Source organism: Leuciscus leuciscus, assembly GCF_965113295.1.
Source record: "Leuciscus leuciscus genome assembly, chromosome: 1".
NCBI lineage: Eukaryota > Metazoa > Chordata > Actinopteri > Cypriniformes > Leuciscidae > Leuciscus > Leuciscus leuciscus.
In genome coordinates, this window is record NC_138725.1 from 22,803,462 (window position 1) to 22,812,954 (window position 9,493).

General features: G+C 36.7%; 1 long non-coding RNA gene across 5 annotated transcripts; it reads right to left on the reverse strand.

The window, feature by feature from the left end:
• Window positions 1–3,411: 3,411 nt before the first annotated feature.
• LOC309504956 lies at window positions 3,412–9,015 on the reverse strand. 5 transcript variants are annotated; one of them, XR_014208242.1, is made up of 5 exons: window positions 8,176–9,015; window positions 8,019–8,074; window positions 7,705–7,802; window positions 5,469–5,559; window positions 3,412–4,517 (listed from the first exon to the last, which is right to left on the reverse strand). It is a non-coding gene; the product is annotated as an uncharacterized lncRNA (long non-coding RNA). The 5 variants fall into 5 exon arrangements; XR_014208243.1 differs by having other exon boundaries at window positions 7,705–7,799; window positions 8,019–9,015; XR_014208244.1 differs by having other exon boundaries at window positions 7,710–7,802; window positions 8,019–9,015.
• Window positions 9,016–9,493: the final 478 nt, after the last annotated feature.

Sequence of the window (9,493 nt, forward strand, 5' to 3'; positions counted from 1 at the left end):
TTCAAAATAAATTGTAGTATAACCATCAGGACAGCAGTGATGTGCGAACTGAATTTGTCAACAATAAAGTGAATTACAGTGCAGTTATTGAATATTTTTCATAATAAAAATCATCAAAAAGAAACTTTTTTTTTCAAAAATAAGTTGTAGTATAACCATCAGGACAGCAGTGATGTGTGAACTGAATTTGGCAACAATACAGTGAATTACAGTGAAGTTATTGAATATTTTTCATAATAAAAATCATCAAAAATATTTTTTTTTTTTTAAAATAAGTTGTAGTATAACCATCAGGGCATCAGTGATGTGCGAACTGAATTTGGCAACAATACAGTGAATTACAGTGAAGTTATTGAATATTTTTCATAATAAAAATCATCAAAAATATATATATTTTTTAAATAAGTTGTGGTATAACCATCAGGACAGCAGTGATGTGCGAACTGAATTTGGCAACAATACAGTGAATTACAGTGCAGTTATTGAATATTTTTCATAAATAATAATCATAAAAATATATTTATTCAAAATTAGTGTTGTAGTATAACCATCAGGACAGCAGTGATGTGCGAACTGAATTTGTCAACAATAAAGTGAATTACAGTGCAGTTATTGAATATTTTTCATAATAAAAATCATCAAAAAGAAACTTTTTTTTTCAAAAATAAGTTGTAGTATAACCATCAGGACAGCAGTGATGTGTGAACTGAATTTGGCAACAATACAGTGAATTACAGTGAAGTTATTGAATATTTTTCATAATAAAAATCATCAAAAATATATATTTTTTTAAATAAGTTGTGGTATAACCATCAGGACAGCAGTGATGTGCGAACTGAATTTGGCAACAATACAGTGAATTACAGTGCAGTTATTGAATATTTTTCATAAATAATAATCATAAAATATATTTATTCAAAATTAGTGTTGTAGTATAACCATCAGGACAGCAGTGATGTGCGAACTGAATTTGTCAACAATAAAGTGAATTACAGTGCAGATATTGAATATTTTTCATAAATAAAAATCATAAAATTATATTTATTCAAAATAAGTTTTGTAGTATAACCGGTCCCTTCGGATCTGCCTCTCTGCCGCCTGCGCATAGTGTTCAATGTGTTTTGTCCACTGCGAGGGAAAGCTCGTTTTGAGGAAAATTAGGTTGCAGCTGCTTGTCTACATTACTACGATTAAAACGAGGTGTTATTTGTGTATTAACAACATTTAGCTCACGAGTTATTGACCCGCGGGAAGTTCGAATCTGTGAATTTATGGCCAACTTGCGCTAGTTTACTATGCTTTCTTTCAACAGTCAGCTTCTAGTTCTTCGTCTTGAGGTGCACTACTGCCACCAACTGGACTGGAGACTTTAACCACCTTCCGTTTCAACTGAAATGCTCTCACACACACCACTGAAATGCTCTCACACACACCACTGAAATGCTCACACACCTACAAGTGAAACGCTCTCACACACACAACTGAAATGCTTGCATACAACATCATTCTGAAATGCTTTTCAGTTGTGTAAGTGAGAGCGTTTCAGTTGTGTTTGTAAAAGCATTTCACTTGTATGTGTGTGAGCATTTCAGTTGTGTGTGTGTGTGAGCGTTTCAGTTGTGTGTGTGTGTGAGCGTTTCAGTTGTGTGTGTGAGAGCATTTCACTTGTGTGTGTGAGAGCATTTCAGTTGTGTGTGTGAGAGCATTTCAGTTGTGTGTGTGAGAGCATTTCAGTTGTGTGTGTGAGCGTAATATTTTCAGCTGTATGTATGAGAGCGTTTCAGTTGTGTTTGTAAAAGCATTTCACTTGTATGTGTGTGAGCATTTCAGTTGTGTGTGTGTGAGTGTTTCAGTTGTGTGTGTGTGAGCGTAATATTTTCAGTTGTATGTATGAGAGCATTTCAGTTGTGTGTGTGTGAGTGTTTCAGTTGTGTGTGTGTGAGCGTAATATTTTCAGTTGTATGTATGAGAGCATTTCAGTTGTGTGTGTGTGAGTGTTTCAGTTGTGTGTGTGTGAGCGTAATATTTTCAGTTGTATGTATGAGAGCATTTCAGTTGTGTGTGTGTGAGCGCTTCAGTTGTGTGTGTGAGCGTAATATTTTCAGTTGTATGCATGAGAGCGTTTCAGTTGTGTTTGTAAAAGCATTTCACTTGTATGTGTGTGAGCATTTCATTATATTATGTGAATGAATTTGGTTTCATATGTGTATGTGAGAGGAAAAGTACATGTATATGCATGGTAATTCTGAATAATGTCCCTAGGGGCACCTCATATTAATGTGTGCATATACTCACACACGTACGTACACTCACACACGTACGTACACTCAAACACACGTACGTACACTCACACACGTACGTACACTCACACATGTACGTACACTCACACACGTACGTACACTCACACACGTACACTCACACACATACGTACACTCACACACGTACACTCACACACATACGTACACTCACACACGTACGTGCACTCACACACGTACGCGCACTCACATGTACACGCACTCACACACGTACACGCACTCACACACACTCACACACGTACGTACACTCACACACACTCACACACAATCTACTCAGCCTGAAAAAAAAAAAAAACAGTCAACCGAGCAATAGCCCTCAGCCTCCTTCTCAGAATAAAGTCCCCGCAGGACTCCCGTTCGGCCATCACCCACAGACCCAGGTGGGCAGTGCTTGTGTACTTCAGTGCAGTGCAAGCACAGGGTCAGCGAGTAGGGCACCCGGAACTCTTGCCTATATTGTCTGGACAATGCACTCCAGTTCACAACACCTAATTTAGATAAAATACAGAACAAACAATATGGAATCATTTTAAAGAGAGGCATTAACATAGTACAGAGTCATACAAGGAATTTATTTGTTATATATTTTAAACATATTATAGGAAAATGTTAGACAAGATATGCTTGAGTGTTATTGGCTTTGTCTGTAAAATACCTAAGAGACTTAGGTGACTTTATGAACAACAAACTAGTTAAAAAAGTTTGTCAACACAAACTTTAATTTGGCTTGAGAAAGCCTATCGTAAAAGTTTGAAATAGTTTTAAAGCTTGAAGGTTTTCATAACCTTATATTTATATATATATTTATATATACCCAGCTAACATGAGTCCAGCGGGCCAGTGGCGGACCACCGGTGGCAAAGTTGGCGGCCCACCGGCGGACGCCGCCGGCGGATCACTGGCGTTTTGCTCATCGTTATTCTAGCGGACCTCCAGCGGCAGCCGCCGCTTTCCCGACGGTGGTCCGCTATCGTGCCGCTGGTTTATAATAAGTGTTTTCTGGCGGACCACGGTCGGTCCACGGTTTATAATCAGTTACTCATGCTAACCAAAATTCACTATAATGGATAAAAAAAGCAATGTACACCAGTCTCAATAGCAGTTGCAAATTAATTTTTATTAAATTAATTTTCAGTGAACAGATGAAATGGATACATTTGCATTACATTTATCAGATTCTTTTATCCAATGTGACTATTAGTCAAGGACATTATAGGATAAGTTGTACCCTTATGAAAATTAACCATGGTTTTACCACAGCATTTGCAGTAAAACCATAGTTGCTAACAAAATGAACCATGCTTTCACAACAACCAAGGTTTAAAAACATACGTTTATAGTCATGATTACCATAATTTTACAGCAATTATTACAGCAATATTACTAGTTGAACCATGGTTTGAAAAATAAATAAATAAATAAATAACATGGTTGGTACAGTTGTACCATAGTAAAACCATATAGTGCTTTTCACAATACAAATTGTTTCATAGCAGCTTTACAAAAAATGCATGTTCAAGGTTATACAATCGCGAAATATCCTTTAATCAGCCAGAGGCGACTGCTATTCACTGGAGAGCATCTTTTGGCAACAAAGTAATGTCCATAAGATAATCCAAGTCATGAGTTTAAAGTCCTAATTGCTATCCTTCAAAGGGTTGCAGATTTTTAACCCGCTATTCTTACAATGTTGGTAATATGTTAGAACAATGTTTACTCTTTCTCTTAGTTACGTGTACTGAGATATTCCTGTTTATTTGTCAGCAAAACTGTCATGCAAACCTTCCCTTCCCTTCCCCGGTTCCACAGAAAAGGCTTAAGATAGTCCCAGACTAAAATGCATTTTTGAACTGTCTTAACTGGAAGCAACTTGCACTGACATATCTTAAAATATTTCAGGGCCATTGTTTTGTCTCAATATGCACACCAGTAATGTTTTTTTTTCCTTCTTTTTTTCTGAAGTACATTTAAAAAAGCTACTTAAATATCCTAATTTAACTAAGGCCTAATCCTGGCTTAATCTAAGCCCTGTGTGTGAAACTGGGCCAATGCAATGTAAGGATAATATCTGGCAGTTTTGTGTCCATCGATAGTTGTCACCATCTGAAGTCTTTTTGAGTCTTGGTGTCATTTGAAGTCTTCACGAGTGAGGCTGGATCCACACTAGAGCTGCTGTAATCTCTAGTGAACTTGCTGAGCATCCTGAGATAGAAACAGGGAAGCAACAGGAGAAAGATTAGCATTGCTGCTGTCATATTATTTTAGGCAAAAGATGATCATGTGCACTTTTTATTATTTCATCACATATAACTGTAGTGCAAGATTATGAGATGTGTAAATTGAATGCTTGGCTACAGAGATGTGTCTTTAATCTAGATTTAAATTAGGATCATGTTTCTGGGCCCCAAACATATCAGGAAGGATATTCTAGAGTTATTCCCTTACATTCTATTGAATTAATAGGAAATCGTCAGATTTTAATGAGAAAACATGACCTAACGAGTCAGCATTTTTATATTTGAATACTATACATTCTCACAATGCAAACGTCCTAAACATTTCTGAGTATTTGTAATGTTGAAAACAGTTGTGCTGATTAATTTTTTTTTTTTGTAAACCAGTGTAACATTTTAATCCACTTTCTTTTTTCTCTCTCCAGGATTGTTAAATATAGACCCAACATATATAAATGGTAGTTTACACTACTATTCAAAAGTTTGGGTTCAATAGAATGATTATTTTTATAAGAATAGAAAATAAATATTTTTATTCAGCAAGGATGCATTAAATTGACCAAGAGAGAGAGAGTAAAGATTTTTCCAAAAAATGCTTTTTTTCCCTTTCTATTCATCAAATAATCCTGAAAAACACAAAAATGTGAAGCAGCACAACTGATTTCAAAACTGATAATAATCATAAACGTTTCATCAATTCATTTTCCATAGAAAACAGTTATTTAAATGTTTGAATATTATTTCACAATATTATTGTTTTTACTGTATTTTTTATTAAATAAATGCAGTCTTGGTGAGCATAAGAGACTTCTTTCAAAACATTTTTTTTTACCAACAACATTAGAGTATGTTTGAAGTTTTAGTTTAGTTCCTTTATTGTCCACAAGTGGAAATTTGTCTTTGGCTTGGTTTTACTTACTAGTCATATGGGTGATAGCGCCTCAGAGATGATGATCAGCTCAACTCTGCTATGGTGCAGGGCATCAGCATGGAAGGATCTAGGAACACAACTAACCATTTGCCACAGAGCCAACAATATTATTATACAATGACAGGTTTATTAAAAGGACAGAAGCTACAACAGAAGTGAAATGCAGAAAAGAGAAAGAACAGACAATGATTTCTTAATTAGGATAACAAAATGTATGTTTTTAGGTTTACTTTTTCATTGTGTTGTGTTCAAAACCCTATAACACTTGTGGTGTTCCCGGTCAAAAATAACTGGTCTACAAAAAATAGCTTATAAATCACTTGTTATGCTATATTATCACCCAATTCTGGATTCAATATTTTTGTCAACTTGTTTTCTTTCAGTTACGACTGTTTTTATATTTCTATTTGCATCTGATTAATCGTGGGCCTAATTTTTCTGAGAGTAGGCATTTATGAATAATTTTGAAAATATTAAGTAAAATATGAACATGTTCATTATGTTCATGTACACATATGTGCATGTGTGCTTGCAAACATCGAGCCCTTGGACCTGAGCATGTGTGGATACATGCATACACACGCTACCCAAACACACACACACACACACACACACACACACACACATTAAAACACAGAAACTATTTTGAATATTACACACATTCTTTTTCACAGAGAGAAACTTGATCCTACCCTGAACTGCATCTAATATTCATTTATCCATCTGACATTGATAAACACAAAACAAATCAAACTTCCTTTTGAAACATTAAAGTAGACTAGTTTGATCAACAGTGCAATGTTTTTCATATTTTATTTAATATTTCCAAAATTATTCATAAATGCCTACTCTCAGTTAAAGGTCCCATGACATGCTACTTTTTGTAGGCTTTAATATAGACCTTAGTGGTCCCTAGTACTGTATCTGAAATCTCTTTCCAAAAATTCAGCCTCGGTGCAGAATTATAGCCACTACAAACCAGTCCCAGAATGAGCTTCCTTCAGACAGGCCGTTTCGGTGTCTGTAGCTTTAAATGATAATGAGGAGGAGAAAGGCGGCGCAAGGTGGAGGGTAGGCGTGGCCTTGACCATCTTGCGCAACGATACCATGCATGTTTGTTTATGTTGGATATATTGCAATGGCACGAAGACACGCAGTCGTTCAAGCATTTCAGTTTGACCCAGAATCTGATCCAGATGGAGAAGCTGCAACTCAGCAGCTCCAGCAGGACGTTTCCGAATGGTAAGTTTAAAATATTATGTTTGGATACGGTACTTTATTCGGATGGTTTACAGTTATTATCATGTAGCTAACGCGAACCTACTGTTGCCTTTTCATGAGAGATCTGTAACGTCTGTCATTTATCTTATTACAATTACATCAAGCTCTGCGATCTTGAAATGCGGATATCGCGCGCGCCATATAACCAACAGGAAAACGGTTATCCAAATAACAAAGAAGTGTACAACACTCGCGTTACAGTGTGTGTATTCACACACATAAACTGCATAGCTCATGTGACAGCCACATTCTACGTGTAACAAGCTAGGTAACCATAAACAGTAAAGCAACACACTTATATATCATTAGTTGACTTACTTGTCCGAGGTGTGTAGCTGATCGAGCCAAAGAGATTGATCCAGACTTTAGTTTCAGACGTTCAGCAAGCCCAGCTCTGTATTGACCCTTCAGTGTTCATTTGTACATCCAATTGTTGAGCAATTATTATGCTTTGCTCGCTCAAAAGCCATTATGTCTCTCGTGGACAAACTAAAATCGCGCGCGCGCGTTCCTGTTTCCTAGCTCGTTTTCTCATGGGCGAGAAATATCCTCTGGGCGGGCAAAGCAGAGAAAGGGGAGGTAACATTTCTCCTTGTAACGTCATAAAGAGGGGATTCAAGATCAGCCTGATTGAGCCTCCATTTTCTCAAAGGCAGAGAAAGATAGGAAAAGCTCGATTTATACCGATTGAAATTTCTAGAAACTTGGGGACCATATACAGGCTAGGGGAACTCATATTAATGTTAAAAAACCTCAGAAATTGAAAATGTCATGTCATGGGACCTTTAAATGAGGCCCACGATTAATCAGATGGAAATAGAAATATAAAACCAGTCCTAATTGAAAGAGAACAAGTTGACAAAAAAACCAATGAGATAACATTAACTAATATTTTCGGGAAAAAGAAAATCTTCTCTGCATGTTATTTAATGAGCTTCCTCACCTCACCATGTGTTTCCCACTTCTCTGGCAGCAGCTTTCTTCAAAAATGTCGACATTTTGGAGCTTTCCTCTGTTGTAGAGGGATTATTTGTGTTGCTGCTGAAATCACAGAACAATTTTTATCAATATTTGTTAACCGTTGAGCTAGTTTCAGCAATTTTTAAGTGACGTCACCGATTAACAGTACGTTTACGTTAAATTAGCTTACGTCCAAGCAAAATCTTTACAAAACTATCAAAACCTCTCATCTACACATAAGATGTGATTAAAGGCCCAAACTTTCATAAACAAAAGCTCAAGCTATAGTTAGCCTACCTCTTCTGAAAACGGTTGAGATGCTAACGGACTTTTTCGAAGACACTAAACCATTTCTATGAAGTAAATATTCAACAGAAGCGTGTCAATTACAAGTAAGATAAGTGTCAAGAACAGTTGTGTGTATTATTTGTGTGATTTTAGAGGCTAAACTCACCTGAAAGCAGTGAAAACAACAGCGAGAGACGGAGTTTTGCTGACAGTTGCAGTAGTGCGGTGCGGTCCCGCGCCGTTTCCTTGGCAACTCATCTCCGCTCCAGTGTTTGAACCCGGCTCGAGTGTTCACGCGCACGCACATTAAAACGCGTCACAGTCACACACACAGCATTTACAAACATAAACATCTAGAATAAGAACCTTACTTGAATAAAAATCTCTTCATAAAATTATGAATTTAAAACTCATTTTGAAGTTATGACCATGCATAGGTGCAATTACCACTACTGCTCGTGATAGTGGGACAATTGTGGCTTTTTAAAAATAATTTAAATATTTTTGTTGTTGTTTTTACGAACACTCAAGCCCCATATTTCATTTGAACACGTGCTAAAAATGCTCATAGGCAATATTTTTTATATCACCAACATTTTGCTTTTGATATTGCTGCAGCTATTAGGTCAGTTTCACCATTTTTTTATTCTGTGCTTTCAGATTCTTTTTAACTGTTAAATAAATATATATATATATATATATATATATATATATATATATATATATATATATATATATATACATTTATAAATTAAAGACGTCCTGTAAGCGCTCAGAAACACGTGGACCGACTATCGGCTTGCCACTGGTGTGCCGACGGTGGCCCAGCCGCGGAAAACCGCTGGTGGCGTGCCACCCAAAAAACGCTGGCAGACCGACGGGGTTTTCAGATTGGTCGGGTTGCCGATGGTGTGCCGCCGGAGGTCCGACCGTGTCAAACCGCTGACTTCGTGCCGCCCAAAAAACGCTGGTGGACCGCCAGGTCATTGTTAGCTGGGTATTAATAACAATAATATCAAAATACATTTAATCAATGTATTCATAGAAAAAAATATCCTACAATATATCTTTGTATATTACTATTAACTCTTAAATCCTATACTTCTTCTCCTGGTTTAGTTTTGCCACTGTATTTCTTTTTAAGGGCCTCTGTTTTAACCTATGGTTTTAAGACTATATCCTAATCCCACCAAAACCACAGACACCACGCAAACGCGCGCGCGCACACGCAAACACACTACGCACACACAGACCTACGCTGTCCTAGTTATTTGTGTGATATGATAAGTAAAGTTAGCAATACACGATCTCATTTGTACACCAATTAACATCACACTAAACGCCACTTCAAAATTAAAAATTGTAAAATAAAATGTAAATAAAATTAGAACAAAAAAAGAGTAGCTTGCCTGTAATGTACTCACCATGCAGCGATGAACATCGGAATGAAAACATGTTAGAATCACGTCATGACTTCACGCCAC